Source organism: Lithobates pipiens, unplaced genomic scaffold (genome assembly GCF_037356315.1).
Source record: "Lithobates pipiens isolate NorthernLeopardFrog02 unplaced genomic scaffold, aLitPip1_a1.2 Scaffold_27, whole genome shotgun sequence".
In the NCBI taxonomy this organism is placed as follows: domain Eukaryota; kingdom Metazoa; phylum Chordata; class Amphibia; order Anura; family Ranidae; genus Lithobates; species Lithobates pipiens.
Window position 1 is genome coordinate 209,218,692 of NW_027507788.1, and position 18,180 is coordinate 209,236,871.

Below are 18,180 nucleotides of genomic sequence, written 5' to 3' on the forward strand. Positions count from 1 at the left end.
TTGCTATCGTCACACAATTGGGTGGGATCAGGGTGCACTCTCTGCGCCCACCCTATTTTGAAGCCTATTGGAGCCTCTGGCTCTAATCAAGTGCTTCAAATACATAGTTACATAGTTAGTAAGGTTGAATAAAGACACCAGTCCATCCAGTTCAACCTGAGTGAGTGTCTACAATTGTCTTTATCCCTGTGCATTGCACATTCACATCGGTCCCTACCCTCAAGGAGCCCACGATCCAAGGTCCCCATTCATATACTAGGGTCAATTTTGGACAGAAGCCAAGTAACCTACCTGCATGTCTTTGGAGTGTGGGGGGAAGCCGGAGTGCCCGGAGGAAGCCCACGTGGGCACAGGGAGAACATGCAATCTCCAGGCAGGTAGTGCCGTGGTTGGAATTTGAACCAGCGACCCTTCTTACTGCTAGGTGAGAGTGCCAACCACTACACCACTGTGCCGCCCACTCCATAAGAATCCACCCCCTCCATAGGAATCCATGCGTTCGGCGTCCAGAAAGGGGCCGGGCACATGGATGGGGGGGCGGAGCCCATGCGCCCACAGTGCACAGGCCGCCACTGCACTGTAGTGTTCCATTGTAGCAGCCACGGGCTGAAAAGGCGGCTGCACTCCATGCAAGGTTTGCTTAAACTCATCCTTAAAAGAGTTTAATTTCCTTTTCATTTTGCCGAAATGGAACACTCCCATTGGTTGTGCTCGCAACCAAACCGTCAAACCATCCAATGGCTGGTGTCATAAGTGATCACATGCGCAGCACCATGGTAGTTGAAGATTAAACAGAGGCAAAGATGGCAGCTTCCTTAGCTGAAAACAATAGGGGGGTTTACTTCCACTTTAAGGCTGGATTTCAGTCATTAGACAAAATCTACCTTTGCATTGGGGTCTCCCCTGTACTGCAAGGGTTAAAACCTCCACATTCATGGGGGAAAAAAGTATAATAAATTGCTACACAAGTCTTATTGTAATTGATCGTTATTAAAAAATAACCTTTCCTTTTCAATCTGCAGTGCTGTACTTTTCTGTAAAATGCAATACAGATGGTATACCGAACGCCCCCTATAAATGTAATTTCCTGCTTGTGTTATTGGCTCAGAAGTCTGCAAGAAGATACAAGTCAGATTTTGGGCATCACCTGCAACAAAAGCATCATTTTTGGCGAGATGCTTTCGAAAAGGGAAATTACATCCCAAAAATGCAGACTCTGCCACTTTCCTTCTTGGAATCCTGGAAGTGCAGCAGCCGATTGATAATTATAAAATCACTTCCATATTAGATTCTCTGTGTCCCATCTGCAGCGTGAAACAGGCAACTATAGCTTCAGAATAACAAAAGGTCAAATTTGAAAAAAAAGGTTGTTAAAATCCTTGCAATGGACATAGATCACCCAGAGGGTAAAATGGTCTGCAGGGATTTATTTATTTATTACAGGTAGTGATGGCCGAACGGTTCGCCCGGCGGTAGTTTCGCGGCGAATTTCGGCTGTTCGCGGTCCGCCCGTTCGTAGGGCTGCCACCTTTTCTTCAAGTCAAACCCGAACACTTTAGCGGCGCACAGTAATTTTTTTTTATAGTATAAACTATACATATATTTTGCAATTAAATAACATTTCTAATCATATGAAGTTAATCACAAGAGTTCCCCTTTTACATCTGCATCTGCAGAGTTCCCCTTTTACATGTGCATCTGCAGAGTTCCCTTACACTGTAAGGGGGGACTCTGCAGACTCTGATGTAAGGGATGCTCTGGGAACTCTGATGTACGGTGAGGACTCCTATGTAAGGGGGAACACTGTGTCCTCTGGAGTAAAGGGGAACTCTGATATAAGGGGTGCTCTGAGAACCCTGATTTTCCTTAGTGTACTCACTCAGAGGCAAGAGAGAGAAGGAGGGAGACTTCAGTCACCGGCAGGGATGGATGGTGAGCTCACTCACCCCTTGGCAGTCAGCACCTCTCATCTAGATGTAGCTGAGGCTGCTGGACTTAAAATTTCCAGCCCGCACTTTCCTTTCCTGAGCCACAGTGCCGGGGATTGGAGTGTGGGGAGACACAGAGGGGTAGGAGTGGGAGGAAGAAGTGCAGATCAAGCCCGTCTGTATGTGGGGGGGAGGGGGGAAATGTTAGTGGTGGCTTTGGGCAGTGTGAAAGAGTGTAAAACACACTCTCAGCTTACACAACTGCAGCCAGCAACCCTACTGGGAAGCTATAGTCCAGTCTAAATAATGTGTCCAGGTTTCAGGCAGTCTGAAACCCGGACACGTGATTCCAAACCCGAACTGTCCGGGTGAATCCTGGACAGGTGGCAACCCTACCCGTTCGGCGGACTATTGGCGCCGTTCGCCCGGTGGACTTCCGTGTTTACTGTGTAAAAGAACTTTGACCTATGATGACACATCCATCATGGGGTACAGGACAGCCAAATGAGACATTACAGCACATGGACACTTGGACATTCCCCCTAACCTATAAATACACCCGATCCGGCGGCCATTTTACATTCTTTCTTCTGTCACTATAGGGAGAGGTTGCTGTGTGGAGCAGGGAGAGATTGCAGTGACCCAAATCGCTAGCTATTTGGTACACAAAAGTTATTTTCAGGACTGGTATAGGTGTTAGGTGTATATAGGTTTGCTGTGCTACTGATTGTTGCAGCAGCCTGAATGTCTTTTGTTAGTTTAGAGAAAGGGACAGGACGGTGTGTGCTACAGGGACAGTCAGTTTAGTCATTAGCTGTTACTATCAGGTCCACAAAAGTGCTATTTCAATTATTGTTCCAGTAGCCTCTGTTTTGTCAGTTTATATAGGGACAGGCAGGAAGCAGTGTGTGAGGCAGTGAGGGTCAGTTTAATCAGTAGCTGTTACTATTAGTTCCACAAAGGTTCTTTTCAGGACTGGTATCAGTGGTATGGTAATAGGCTTGTACACGTATAATATTCTTTCTTCCAAATATAGAAAGAATATTATACTTGACTGCTGCCCTTCTGCTGCAGTCTGCTAATCATTCACAACCCACTTGTTCCACAAAGCTCCTTATAAGGACTGGTAACTTGGTCTGTCTAGGGTGCTACAGTACATAGGGTTGAGTGAGGTACAGTCTGCTACTCTATAAGGACTGGTAGAGGTCCACAATACATAGGGTTGAGGTGCACTACTGCTGACCGCTGCCCTATACTGCAGCAGTCCTTCATCGGTATAGGGACTGACGTACAGTCTGCTAATCACTCACACACAACCTACTTGGTCCACAAAAGTCCTTATAAGGACTGGTAACTTGGTCTGTCTAGGGTGCTACAGTACATAGGGTTGAGTGAGGTACAGTCTGCCATTCTATAAGAACTGGTATCGGTCCACAATACATAGGGTTGAGGTGCACTACTGCTGACCGCTGCCCTATACTGCAGCAGTCCTTCATCGGTATAGGGACTGATGTACAGTCTGCTAATCACTCACACACAACCTACTTGGTCCACAAAGGTCCTTATAAGGACTGGTAAGGTATAGGGTACTACAGTACATAGGGTTGAGTGAGGTACAGTCTGCCATTCTATAAGCACTGGTATCGGTCCACAATACATAGGGTTGAGGTGCACTACTGCTGACCGCTGCCCTATACTGCAGCAGTCCTTCATCGGTATAGGGACTGACGTACAGTCTGCTAATCACTCACACACAACCTACTTGGTCCACAAAGGTCCTTATAAGGACTGGTAAGGTATAGGGTACAACAGTACATAGGGTTGAGTGAGGTACAGTCTGCCATTCTATAAGGACTGGTATTGGTCCACAATACATAGGGTTGAGGTGCACTACTGCTGACCGCTGCCCTATACTGCAGCAGTCCTTCATCGGTATAGGGACTGAGAGTTTTGTCACAGGGTCATTTAAAAAATGACAGGCAGAGGAAGAGGCAGGCCCTTCCGCAGGGGTGGTAGGGGTAGGGCAGGAGCAACAGGCTTGAGCCAAAGTGGGAAGTTGCAGAAGGTGCGTTCAATAACTTTAAAGGACGCACCAGACTTGGTTGAGTGGCTCGCTCAGCCTTACTCTTCTGCACCCTCCTCATCCTCTCGATCTGCACCCTCTTCTTCACTCTCTGCTATGTGCACCCACAAAGACACTACCACCAACAACACCACCACCACTACCACCACATACCTTCCGCTTGAGTCACAGGAATTATTTTCCGATCCATATCAAGACATTTCTGATGCGCAGCCACTCTTGGTATTGGATCAGGAAGAGGAGGCAGCAACAACCGCTACTCAGCAGTCTGACGATAGTACCCAGATCAGCCCAAGGAGGAGGTTGGTCCCCGGTGTTGCTGCCTACTCCGAGATCTCTACTTATAGTGGTGGGGAAGGTGACGTTGATGATGACGTGTCTAGTGATGTCACGTGGGTGCCCACAAGAGAGGAAGAGGAGGGGAGTTCAGAGGGAGATATGGACCAGCAGATAGGGAGGAGAAGCAGGAATAACTTACATTGCACAGGAGGGACAAAGCAGACTGCAAATGTATCAGGAGCGAGTCATCGACCATGTACGGTCACATCTGGCGCTCCCAGGACACCGGCACATAGCTCCGCAGTGTGGGCTTTTTTTAACGTGTCCGCTGCTGACAATAGCGTTGCCATCTGCGATCTTTGCAGTCAACCCATTAGCCACGGTAAGCCCAACACTCACCTAGGGACGACCGCCTTAAGAAAGCACATGAGCAGCCATCACCGAGCCGAGTGGGAGCAACGGAACACACAAAGCCACACTGCAGGCTCTCACCGTCCAGCCTCGTCTTCTACTTCTCCTTCTCCTCACAATTGTCCTCCACTCCACCTTCCATGACGCCAAGCTCACGTTTTTCTGCAAAAAGGCAGGCTTCCGTGGGCCTAATGTTCGAGCCTAAAAAAAATGATGACGCCGGATAACCCTCTTGCCCAACGGTTGACGGCTGGCTTGTCAGAACTGATAGCCCGCCAACTACTGCCAGATAAACTGGTGGACTCGGAGGCCTTTCGCAAATTTGTGGCCATTGGAACACCACAATGGAAGGTCCCAGGAAAGAAGTATTTCTCAGAGAAGGGCATCCCAGAGCTATATGGCCATGTTCAGCGGCAAGTGAATGTATCTCTGGCACACAGTGTCGGTGCCAAGATACATCTGATCACAGACACGTGGTCTAGCAAACACGGGCAGGGAAGGTATATCACTTTTACTGCCCACTAGGTGAACCTTCTGACGGCCGTCAAGCATGTAACCCGTGGCACCCGTGTAGATTTGGTTTTACCGCCACGGATTGCATGCAGGGCTGACTCTTCTTCTCCTCCTCCTCCTACTCCATCCTCCTCCCTCTCCTCCTCAGCTGACTCCTCCTTTTCCGCTGCTAGCGTCTCTTCCGCTGCGCCGCCCAAGCTCCCCAGAACCTATTCGAGATGCCAGGTGAGACGTTGCCATGCCGTGCTGCGTCTGTTGTGCCTGGAAGCCAAGAGCCACACTGGCCCGGCACTCCTTTCAGCTTTGCCTTCACAGGCAGATCAGTGGCTAACACCGCTCAATTTGACAGTTGGTAAAGTGGTGTGTGACAACGGTGCCAATCTGCTTAGCGCATTGAAACAGGGCAAAATCACGCACGTGCCATGCATGGCACACGTCTTAAACTTGGTCGTGCAGCGATTCCTTGTCAAATACCCTGGGGTCCAGGACATCTTGCGGCAGGCAAGGAAAATCTCGGCCCATTTCAGAAGATCTTACACGGCCATGGCTCGCCTTGCTGACATTCAGCGGCGACACAATCTGCCGGTCAGACGTCTTATTTGCGATTGCCCGACGCGATGGAACTCAACCTTCTATATGCTTGATAGGCTGCTCCAGCAGAAACGTGCAGTTAACGTCTACCTGTATGAACTCTGCGGCAGAACCGGTTCTGGGGAGCTGGGTTTTTTTTCACCGCGACAGTGGCTGCTCATGCGCGACGCATGAAGACTTCTGCACCCATTTGAGGAGATCACCAAACTGGTCAGTCGCAGCCATGGCGCCATCAGTGACATGGTACCTTATGCCTTCTTTATGGAGCGTGCATTGCGTCGTGTCATTGATCAAGCTGTGGAGGAGCAGGAGCGGGAAGATGAGGAAGTCGCAATGCTGGATGAATTCCCAGGGGGGGCTACTCTATCTGAGACAAGTCAACAGGAGTCTGAAGAGGAGTCAGAGGAGGATGGTGCCGGGGCGGATGAGGAGGAGCAAGAAGAGCATGCTTTAAACCTTTCTGGGATCCCTGTTGTGCGTGGATGGGGAGAGAAGAATGAAGAGGATGATATTATCCTGGATGATGAGCAGGAGCCAGGCCACCACACCGCTTCCACTTTAGTGCAAATGGGGGCCTTCATGCTCCAGTGTTTTAATAGGGACCCCCGTATAAAAAGCATAAGGGTCAAGGACCAGTACTGGGTGGCAACGTACTTAGACCCCCGGTACAAACACAAAATGACGGAAATGTTACCGCCGTCACAGAGGGCTGTCAGAATGCAGCCCTTCCAGGCCTTGCTTCAAGAAATGCTGCATTCTGCTTTTGCGTGCGCTGGCAGAGGAGCAATTCCCACTCCCAGAGAAGGAGTTGCGGGTACCAATCCAACAGCGCCTGCAAGAAGAGGCCGGTTTGAAGATGTGTTGGTGACTTCGGATTTGAGATCATTCTTTCAGCCAACCCATCGACAGGTGTCATCCGGATCCAGCATCAGGGAACGCCTAGACCGTCAGGTGTCCGACTACATCGGGTTAACGGCCGATGTGGACGCTCTGAGGAGTGATGAACCCCTGGACTACTGGGTGGGCAAGCTTGACCTCTGGCCAGAGCTTGCCCAATTTGCAATCGAACTGTTGGTTTGCCCCTCATCCAGTGTCCTGTCCGAAAGGACGTTCAGCGCAGCAGGGGGGATCGTGACCGATAAGCGTACTCGCCTAGCTCACGACAGTGTTAACTACCTCACATTTCTAAAAATGAATGAGGCATGGATCTCGGATGAATTCAACACATGTGACCAGTAGACCATGTATATGTCTATAAACAATTTTTTTAATCGAGCACAGAGACCTTCTTCATTTGGCTCACTTCCTTGTCCAAAAAAAGCACACCGTACTATATGCCCGTACCCTCCTCTTTGAAGAGGTTGAGCGGTGTCATATTTCTACTGGGGCTGCTTATTATGAGAGGCTCCCACCATCCCTGTGCTGTGCTGACATCCTCCTGGGGCTGTACCTCTGCTGTGCATATTATGAGGGGCTCTCACCATCCCTGTGCTGTGCTGACTTCCTCCTGGGGCTGTACCTCTGCTGTGCATATTTTGAGGTGCTCCCACCATCCCTGTGCTATGCTCATTATGAGGGGCTCCCACCATCCCTGTGCTGTGCTGACTTCCTCCTGGGGCTGCTTATTATGAGGGGCTCCCACCATCCCTGCGCTATGCTGACATCCTCCTGGGGCTGCTTATTATGAGGGGCTCCCACCATCCCTGTGCTATGCTCATTATGAGGGGCTCCCACCATCCCTGTGCTATGCTGACTTCCTCCTGGGGCTGCTTACGGTGCAGGTGTCAGTGCTGTATATCACGGTGCTGATGTCAGTGCTCTCTGTCACGGTGCTGCTGTCAGTGCTGTATTTTACGGTGCTGGTGTGAGTGCTTTATGTCACGCTGCTGATGTCAGTGCTCTCTATCACGGTGCTGCTGTCAGATGACTCTATCACGGTGCAGGTGTCATTGCTGTATGTCACGCTGCTGGTGATCATCTCCTGCACCCTCTTCTTTGCCTACCCTGACCTTCCCTCTCCTCCATTGCCTTCATGCGCTCCACAGTCCTGAATTGTCACAACAATTTCCCATATAAAAAAAGAATGCTTGTAGTTGTTGATCCCAGATTCACCTCATACATGTGTTATGTCATTGGCCATGTGGTGGGACTATGTTTGCACAGCTATTAATTATTTTGTGGCTGCAAATTTGACCTGTAGATTTGCGAAGTTCGCCTCCCATTGAAGTCAATGGGGCCCGCCGCGAACGTTCCGGTTCGTGAACTATCGGCCGCGTTCGCGGTCCGCGTTCGCGAAACGTCCCGTCGGAAGTTCGTCCATCACTAATTACAGGTACTTATATAGGGCCATCAATGTATGCAGTGCTTTACTTTTTTTATTATACATTCACATCAGTCCCCATCCTTGTAATTCTTCATTGTTGGTTCTGGCAGGCTCCCTTGATGCATGCAACTGGTCCAGGGCTGCTGCCTCCCTATGACACTCACAGTCACATGCTTGCCTCCTCCATGTACAGCAGGGGTCTCAAACTAGCGGCCCTCCAGCTGTTGCAAAACTACAAGTCCCATCATGCCTCTGCCTGATGGAGTCATGCTTTTAATTGTCAGCCTTGCAATGGCTCATGGGACTTGTAGTTTTGCAACAGCTGGAGGGCCACAAGTTTGAGACCCCTGATGTACAGGCACTGTATTGTACATGATGACGCAGAGGGAACACCGCCAGACTGAAGCTTCGAAAACAAGATAACAGCACTGGAACCTACCAGACCGAGAGATCGGGTAATACGCCTTTTCCCTGTAGCCCTAGATTAAAGGAGCATTTACCCTTTGCAGTGTGGGGGGTCGTTCAATACAAGAGTAGATTTAAAGTGGTAGTAAAGGCATTCTATGCATGAAAGTAAAATAAAAATTTGCGTGCAGCAGCCCCCCTAATACTTGTTTCTTTTTTTTTTTTTAACTTTATCTCTTTATTAATTACTTTTCAATTTAAACAAAACGTATAACATTTCCATACAAAATTGAACAAAAGCTTGAATAGAAATTCCATAAAACCCTTTTACACCCTTTCATTCCCTTCCCTCATCCCTCCTACCCACTCACACAGACATTCTCCTTGCACTATTTCCCTAGCTAGCAACCCTTTCACTTAGGTGTAAATACCCTTATTCATTTTCTCGCACCACAACTTACAGATCTGGTCAAATTTTTTTATACCTCCCTGTCTTATAAATGCTACCCTTTCCTTGAGGATTACCCCATTCATATTCTGCACCCACTCTTCACTGCTAGGGGGTATGGAAGACTGCCATTTCTGGGCTATGAGCTTCCTAGCCTGGAAAAGGCATCTTAATTTTGCTAGTTTAGTATCTTTGGGATCGCTACCTCCATCTATCCATCCCAATACACACCCCAGGGGTTCCAAGTCTACTACCGTCTCGAATACCTGAGTTATTATTTCCACTACCTCCCTCCAATAGCGGTGCAATTTGGGGCATCTCCAGAACATATGTATCATATCCCCCTCCATTCTTCCACATCTGGGGCATGATGAATCCTGCCTTCGCCCGAACAAGAAGAGTCTCTTGGGAGTGTAATATGCTCTATACAATAAATGAGACAACTTTTGAGATGAAGAGAGGGATACCCAAGGTGCCAACTCGAGAATCCTTTCCCATTGGTCTTCCGAGATACTTCCCACATCTATTTCCCATTTTTTTCTGTATAATTGCTCCTGTATTCTTACCCGAGTCTTCTCATATATACTTGCATAAGTTTTGGATATTAACCCTTTCCCCGATTTCGCTCGCAATATTTCCTGGATTACTGGTATCTCACAACAGTTTATTGCCTCCACCCCAAACTCTTTTTCCAACGCATGTCTAACCTGCAAGTATCTAAAAAAAAGACTTTTTTGGTATTGCAAACTGGTCCATTAACTCCTGGAAAGATTTCAGATTGCCATTCTGATAAATCTGATGGATGAACTTTATACCTCTTCTTTCCCATTCCTTTATTTGTCCTATTTTTTGTATCTCGCCCAACTTGTTATTAGCCCATAGGGGAGAGTATTTAGTAAATCCCCTGTACCCCAGTATTCCTTTAGTTGTTTCCCACACCTTTAACAACAAGCCAAGTGTAGGAGTATCTCGCGTAAAAAACCCTGACTCCAATGCCTCTACCAGCGGCCTACCAAGAGCCCCCCTAATATTTACTTAAACCCCATCGCGATCCAGCAAAGTGCATGAGAGCAGCTGCTTTCAGGGGACCCTCCCTCCTCATTGGCTGAGGCTCCCGCTGCTGTCAATAACAGCTATTGAGAAGAGAGAGGGGGCGGGCCCAAGCTAATGGCTCTGTATCTGAATGGACATGCAGAGCATAGGCTCAGGAGCAAGCCTGCCTTGTTGGGGTGCCCCCACAGCAAGTTGTTTGCTCTTGGGGAAACTTGGCAGGAAGGAGGGGGCCAGGAGCGCCAGCACGGGGATCCTAGAAAAAGAGGATCGGGGCTGCTTTGTGAAAAACATTACACAGAGCAGGCAAGTAGGACATATTTGTTATTTATAAAAAATAAAATAAAAAAAATAAATAAAATAAAAACCTTGCCTTTAATATCACTTTATCTTCAGAATAACCAATAATGAATTGCATAACGCCCCTACCCCACCCTTCCTAAAATGCTGGAATAAACGTTAAAAAAAATACCGTATATACTCGAGTATAAGCCGAGATTTTCAGCCTCTTTTTTGAGGCTGAAAGTGCCCCCCTCGGCTTATACTCGAGTCATCGCTGTCTGCCCGCTCGATCAGCGTGTCGAGCAGACAGACAGCGGCCATTCTGATTCAAAAGCCGCGCCTCCGGCTCCCCCTTCGCCTGTGATAGGCGGAACACTGAATTTCCCAGCAGCCTGTGTTCCGCCTATCACGGACTTCGTATCATCCTCGTACTACGGACGAGGATGATACGACGTCTGTGATAGGCGGAACACAGGCTGCTGGGAAATTCAGTGTTCCGCCTATCACAGGCGAAGGCGGCGGCGCAGCTTTTGAATTTTACAATGGCCGCCGACGAACGAAGAGGGCACGGGACGGAGGCAAGGCACAGGACGGCACGGCACGGGACGGGACGGGACGGGACCGGAGGCAAGGCATGGCGGCGAGGCACGGCGGCGAGGCACGGAGGCAAGGAGGCTCGGCACGGGACGGAGGCTCGGGACAAAGGCTCAGGACACAGGTAGGCTGGACACACACACACACACACACACACACACACACACACACACACACACACACACACACACAGGGATGGATGGATGGATGGAGACACACACACACAGGGATGGATGGACGGACACACAGGGATGGACGGACACACAGGGATGGACGGACACACAGGGATGGACGGACACACACACAGGGATGGACAGGCATGTCTTACCCTCGGCTTATACACGAGTCAATAAGTTTGCCAGTTTTTTTGGGGGTAAATTGGGGGCCTCGGCTTATATTCGGGTCGGCCTATACTCGAGTATATACGGTAATAATCTGCAGTGCTGTACTTTTCTGTAAAATGCAACATGGCAACCTGGAGGCATTCTGTATACAGAACTCCCCCTAGAAATGTAATTTCCTGCTTGTGTGATTGGCTCAGTGATGTTCCCTGCACAAAGATACCTGTCAGATTTTGGGCATCCCCTGCAACAAAAGCATAATTTTTGGCGAGATGCTTCGAAAAGGGAAATCACATCTTTAAAAAAAAAAAAAAAAAAAAAAAAAAAAAGGGATGCAGACCCAGCGCTGGGACTACTTAACATTCTCGGAGATCTTGCCAAGGCAGAGGAAAAGATCACCTTCACCTAGTCACTGTGGGCAGAAGCAGGGAAAAGATAAGAAAGGAGGAGACACATCTAAAAAGCAGACATTGTTTTTTGCATGCAAATCCCGCTTTAAAGCTCAATTACTATATACTTTATTCATGTGATAAAGGTATAGGGTACATTGCCTTTCTCCCTTCCATCTAAGCCCTTGTACACACGGTCGGAGAATCCGTCGGAATGTGTCCTATCGGACCGCGTTGTCGGATAATCCGACTGTGTGTGGTATGCATCGGACTGATTCCGTCTGAATATCCGTCGGACCCAATTTTCCAACTGGTTGGAAATATTTTCCGACCAACTGGTTCGATCGGACATACTCCGACCATGTGTAGAGAATTTTGATCGGACCAAGTGCCACGCATGCTCAGATCAAATTCCTACATCAAAGCTATTGGCTACTAGCCTGAACGTAGTCCCATCGTAACGAAATTACATCATCACGTTCTGAATGATCGGATTTTTCGACAACTTAGTCCGACCGTGTATATGCAACAGTTTCGGACAAGATCCGACGGACAAAATCCGACGGATTTGGTTGTCGAAATCTCCGACCGCGTGTACAGGGGCTTAGAGGACTGAAGCAGCCCAAGCACCAAGATGTGTAGAAACTGGAATTTTATAGTGGTTGGCGGTATTCATTTCCCTTTGTGGCCACTTCTAAGCCTATGATATTTTTCAGCAGTTGCACCCTATATAGTGTCCCCCGTGTCCGCCACAGGGGGATTACCCAATTCCTTGGGTGCCTCACACATTGCCACCAGTGACCCCGCCTGGGTCTTGATCGGTAAACCAGACTCAGCTTTATTAACTTACTCCAAGTATCTTGTAATCATTGTATGAGAATGTCTACCCTTTCTTTCCTCCCTCTTCTTGCTAAATATCAATTTGTATATCTTGTGACAATATCAACAAAGAATTGTATTTCTCTCTAGATGTATTAGCCCAATTCCTCCTGAGGAAGCAAATTTATTTGCGAAACATGTTGAGGAAACCAAATTGGACCTACATCTTCAGAAGCTCCACTACACTGTGGGGTTCTTGCCTTGTAAAGCCTGTATAAAATTATTTTTTCTGCTTCTGTATGCAACAATGTTTTTAACCACTTCAATACCTTCCTGCCCAGGCCAATTTTGAGCTTTCAGCGCTGTCGCACTTTGAATAACAATTGCGCGGTCATGCTATACTGTACCCAAATGAAATTTTTATCATTTTTTTCCCACTAATAGAGCTTTCTTTTGGTGGTATTTGATCGCCTCTACGGTTTTTATTTTTTGCTAAAGACCGAAAATTTGGAAAAAAAATTATGTTTTTTTTGTTTCTATTCAAAAACGTTGTAAATAAGTAAGTTTTCTCCTTCACTGGTGGGCACTGATGGGGCTGCACTGACGGGCACTGATGAGGTGACACCAATGAAGTGGCACTGATGATGGCATTGATGGGCACTGATATGTGGCACTAATGGGTGACACGGATGGGCACTGATAGACGGCACAAATTGGCACTGATAGCTGGCACGGATTGCATGGATAGGCGGCACAGATGGGCATGGATAGGCACCGATAGGCGGCATTGTATTTTATTATATTGTACTGCTGGATGCCAATCAGTGCCAAATAATGCATGCCAGTGATGCCCATTGTGGGCACCGATTGCCATCCATTGTGGGCACTGACTGGCATCCCTGGTGGTCTGGTGGCTTCCCTGGTGGTCCAGTGTGGGCATCCTGGGGGGGGGGGGGCTGCGCTGATAATCGATCAGTACAGACCCCCGTCAGAGGAGCAGCCAATCAGCTCTCCTCTACTCGTGTCTGACAGACACGAGTGAGGAAAAGCCGATCACCGGCTCTTCCTATTTACACTGTGATCAGCCGTGATTGGACACGGCTGATCACGTGGTAAAGAGTCTCCGTCTGAGACTCTTTACCGAGATCGCAGTTGCGGACTGACACCCCGCAACAACGATTGCCACGATGTGCTGCCCCGGGGGCACGCAGCGGCTCAAAATCCTGAGGACGTCATATGACGCCCGGTCAGGATTTTGAAACCACTTTGCCGCTTTCATCGGGCGGCAAATGGTTAAATCACTTTTTGTACCTATATGTAAAAACTGTCTATGTAAAATAAAATGTAATTTTTGTATATTCAATTTTTTCATGCCTGGGTTCCGATATAGTCCATTCCCATTTTTGTCTTGGGGCATTTATTGGAGTAGCTCCAGACAACCCTTCTTTATATCATTGTTAATTAAGGATGATGGTACCCGCCCGTATCTAAATGTATTTATCTCCATTGAGGCAATTTTCTTCCTTACATCTTAGAGGACTGAGGCAGCCCAAGCACCAAGATGTGTAGAAACTGGAATTTTCTAGTGGTTGGCGGTGTTCATCTCCATTTGTGGTCACACCATTGCATGCTGCTTGCTGTAAAACTCCACAGTAAAAAAAAAAAAGATATGGATGTTCCTGTCTCTGACCAACTTTAGAAAATGACAATTGTCTGGGTGTCACACAACCACCTCTTACTTCAGGGCTCATAGACCTAGAAAAAGTCTGCAGAAAGAGTCATTCTCAAGCAGGGTTCCTCCAGCCATTGATAGGGGTTGCTGGAGCTTTTGCGGTTTGACCTCCTAATGGCGCCTGCATAGTTCCAGGGTCAATACCATTTTGTAGAGCCAGCAGCATGACACCAATGATCTTTTTAGCCGCCTGTAAGGGTGGCATTCTGACCACCACTGAAGGTGGTTACCAAAACCTTCTATTGACCAACAACAAGGGGCATTTTTTTCTATTGACCCCCAATGAGTTAGTTTTGGTAAGAGCTCCCCAAAACCTGAAAATTTTAAGGGTTCCTCTAGGTTAAAAAAAAAAAAAAGGGGGGGGGGGGGTTGAGAAAGGCTACTCTATATACCAAAACCAAGTCTGTGTTCTCAGTGTTTCAGCAAGCCAGGAGATAGCCAGAAAATTGAAAGGTCAGCAAAGGCCACCTCTATTTTTCTCAGTACTGGTTCCCTTTAAGACAGAACTGAACAGGTTCTCCTTAACTTTTGAAATATACAACACATAGTGACAGGTGCCAGCTTCAGTGTTGTCAGTATAATGTGCTGAGGTATATCTAGCCTCATGTTCCATCCATGCTCAGTATGGGGGGGCTGTACATTCCGAAAGCCTTATATGGGTAGGAGGCTGTAATTTGGGTGTAGGAATCTTCATACTCCTCCAAGCAGAGCGCCGTCACAAACACACTGGGCTCACACAATCCCGGAACCAGGACAGAGGAAACTCTTCTGATATCCACCTCACTGGGATATATGCAGACAAGGTTTTTTTTTTTTTTAACCCAACCCTCTATCCCCAAAGTGCCAGAAAAATCTGAGTGGGCTCTACCCCTTGTGTACCATGTACAGGGTGATGTGTATAGTACAGAGGCATGAAGATGTCACTTGCTCTTTTGAACGCATACAGTATCTAAACCCAATAGATTTTAGATTACCAGTCCTTAGTTGTGGTGTCTACACTAATTTCTCCCTTGAATCTATCAAGAGATACATAGTTACATAGTAGGTGAGGTTGAAAAAAGACACAGGTCCATCAAGGCCAACCTAAGTGTGTGATTATATGTCAGTATTACATTGTATATCCCTGTATGTTGCGGTCGTTCAGGTGCTTATCTAATACTTTCTTAAAACTATCGATGACCCTCACTGAGACCACCACCTGTGGAAGGTAATTCCACATCCTTGCCGCTCTTACTGTTTGTACACACGGTCGGAGATTCCGACAACCAAATCCGTCGGATTTTGTCCGAAACTGTTGCATACACACGGTCGGACAAAGTTGTCGGAAAATACGACGCGATTACGTTATTTCGTTACAACGGGACTACGTTCAGGCTAGTAGCCAATAGCTTTGGTGTAGGAATTTGATCTGAGCATGCGTGGCACTTTGTCCGATCAAAATTCTCTACACATGATCGGAGTATGTCCGATCGGACCAGTTTGTCGGAAAATATTTCCAACAAGTTGGAAAATTGGGTCCGACGGATATTCCGACGGAAACAGTCCAATGCATACCACACACAGTCCGATAGGACACATTCCGTTGGAATCTCCGACCGTAAAGAACTCTCTACGTAGTTTAAGGTTAAACCTCTTTTCTTCTCATTTTAATGAGTGGTCATGAGTCTTGTTAAACTCCCTTCCGTGACAAAGTTTTATCCCTATTGTGGGGTCACCAGTACAGTATTTGTAAATTTAAATCAAATCCCCTCTCAAGCGTCTCTTCTCCCGAGAGAATAAGTTCAGTACTCGCAACCTTTCCTCATAACTAATATCCTCCAGACCCTTTATTAGTTTTGTTGCCCTTCTTTGTACTCGCTCCATTTCCAGTACATCCTTCCTGAGGACTGGTGCCCAGAACTGGACGGCATACTCCAGGTGCGGCCGGACCAGAGTCTTGTAGAGTGGGAGAATTATCGTTTGATGTATGGAGATCACAAAAAGGTAAGACTATAAAGCAAATCTCCAGCTTTTAGAGAAGTTTAAATAGTCAATTTGGAGCAAGCTGGTCCAAATTAAACTATTTACTTTATTGAGACATTTAGCAGTTCTCAGTGCTGTAGGAACTGTACGTAGCCTCGGCTACATACAGCGCTGTGTTCTGGCAGTGGGATACAGACTTCCCATTCCACACCAGGAACAAAATTGAGTCAGGCTGAATTCACGCACATCTGCCAGAATTGACGCTGAACTCCCTATATGAGGACAGTGGCTGCTCTGAAGGTGATCTTCAGCTACCAGTACTCCTTGCTGCTGTGTTTCCTGTATTCCTTGGATTACCTGTTACCGAACCAGCTTGCCTCTGGACTTCCCTGCTGCCCGATCCCTGGTTTTGACCTCGGCTTGCTCTAATGACTTTGCTTCACTTGTTCTACCATGCATGACTCAGTCTTGCTCTAGACTACTCTTCTGCTTGCTCCACTCGATCCCTGTGAATGACCTTGGCTCTGTTCTTGACCAGGCTCCTGTCTACTCCCTGGCTTGCCTTCCTATGTATGACTGGCTACCATCCCGACTACACTTCTTCAGTCCGATCCTGCCAGCCTGATCCAACTTCTTCCTCGGGTGCCACCTTGCCTCTGGTCATTGCCTTAGTCCTGCTACATCTCCAGGGGCAACAGAAGTCATGCCACCTGTCCGCAGCAGACCAACTGACAGCTATTCAGTTCTGTTTTGCTGCAAGCAGCTTCCGAGCAGATCTAACTAAACAGCACCCATGCTTCTTTGAGCATAGCACTCCCCGCTCTCAACTTCAGGGGTGCTTGGCACTTGGCCACAACGAAAGCCATCTCTTCAAATCAGCCTCAGACCAGGTACAGGGCACCGACTCAGTTTTGTTACAGGTGTGGGATGGGAAGTCTCCATCCTACTGACAGGACACAGTGCTGTATACTGGATGTAGCTGAGGCTAAAAAAAACGTACCATATTTATCAGCGTATAACACACTCACTTTTCCCCCCTTAAAATAGGGGGAATAGTGGTGTGCATGTTATATGCCGATATAGGCTGCCGCCGAGGGGAAGGAGGGTATGAGCGCTGTCCAAATGGAGCCGGATTTCCCGTTTACTCGGCTCAGCTCTCAGTTACGCTCAGTCCCGCCCCCTGGACATCTCCTAGCATTGACGTCCCAGCATTGAATCTGCGTTGTCCATCATAGGATCCGTGCTAAGGGGCGGGACTGGGCGTGACGCCGAGTACACAGGAGATCCGGATCTATTTTGGCAGTGCTCGTCCCCTCCTTTCCCTCAGTGGCAGCATATATTTTTGCATGGCTGCATATGGGCACCGATCAGGCTGCAGTGAGGAGCAATGCTGCAGCTGGGCACAGATCAGGCTGCAGATGGGCACAGTGAGGAGCAACGCTGCAGATGGGCACTAATCAGGCTGCAGTGAGGAGCAACGCTGCAGATGGGCACTGATCAGGCTGCAGTGAGGAGCAATGCTGCAGATGGGCACTGATCAGGCTGCAGTGAGAGCAACGCTGTAGATGGGCACTAATCAGGCTGCAGTGAGGAGCAATGCTACAGGTAGGCACTAATCAGGCTGCAGTGAGGAGCAATGCTACAGGTGGGCACTAATCAGGCTGCAGTGAGGAGCAATGCCGCAGATGGGCACAGATCAGGCTTCAGTGAGGAGCAATGCCGCAGATGGGCACAGATCAGGCTGCAGTGAGGACCAATGCTGCAGATGGGCACAGATCAGTCTGCCCAGATGCTCACTGATCATTATTTTGCTTCAAAGTGGTTTATTTAAAAAAACTTTAAATTGGGGTGCGTGTTATACGCTGATAAATATGGTACTTTTAATATATTCCTCAATAGCATCAACGCATATAAATCCACTTTACAGGCACACAATGCCTTTGCAAACCCAGTAAATACCTTGTAAATGTAGCGTTAAAATCATCACTGTGCTGTACATAGCTTGTGCACAGAGTAGAGACCCAGCAGAA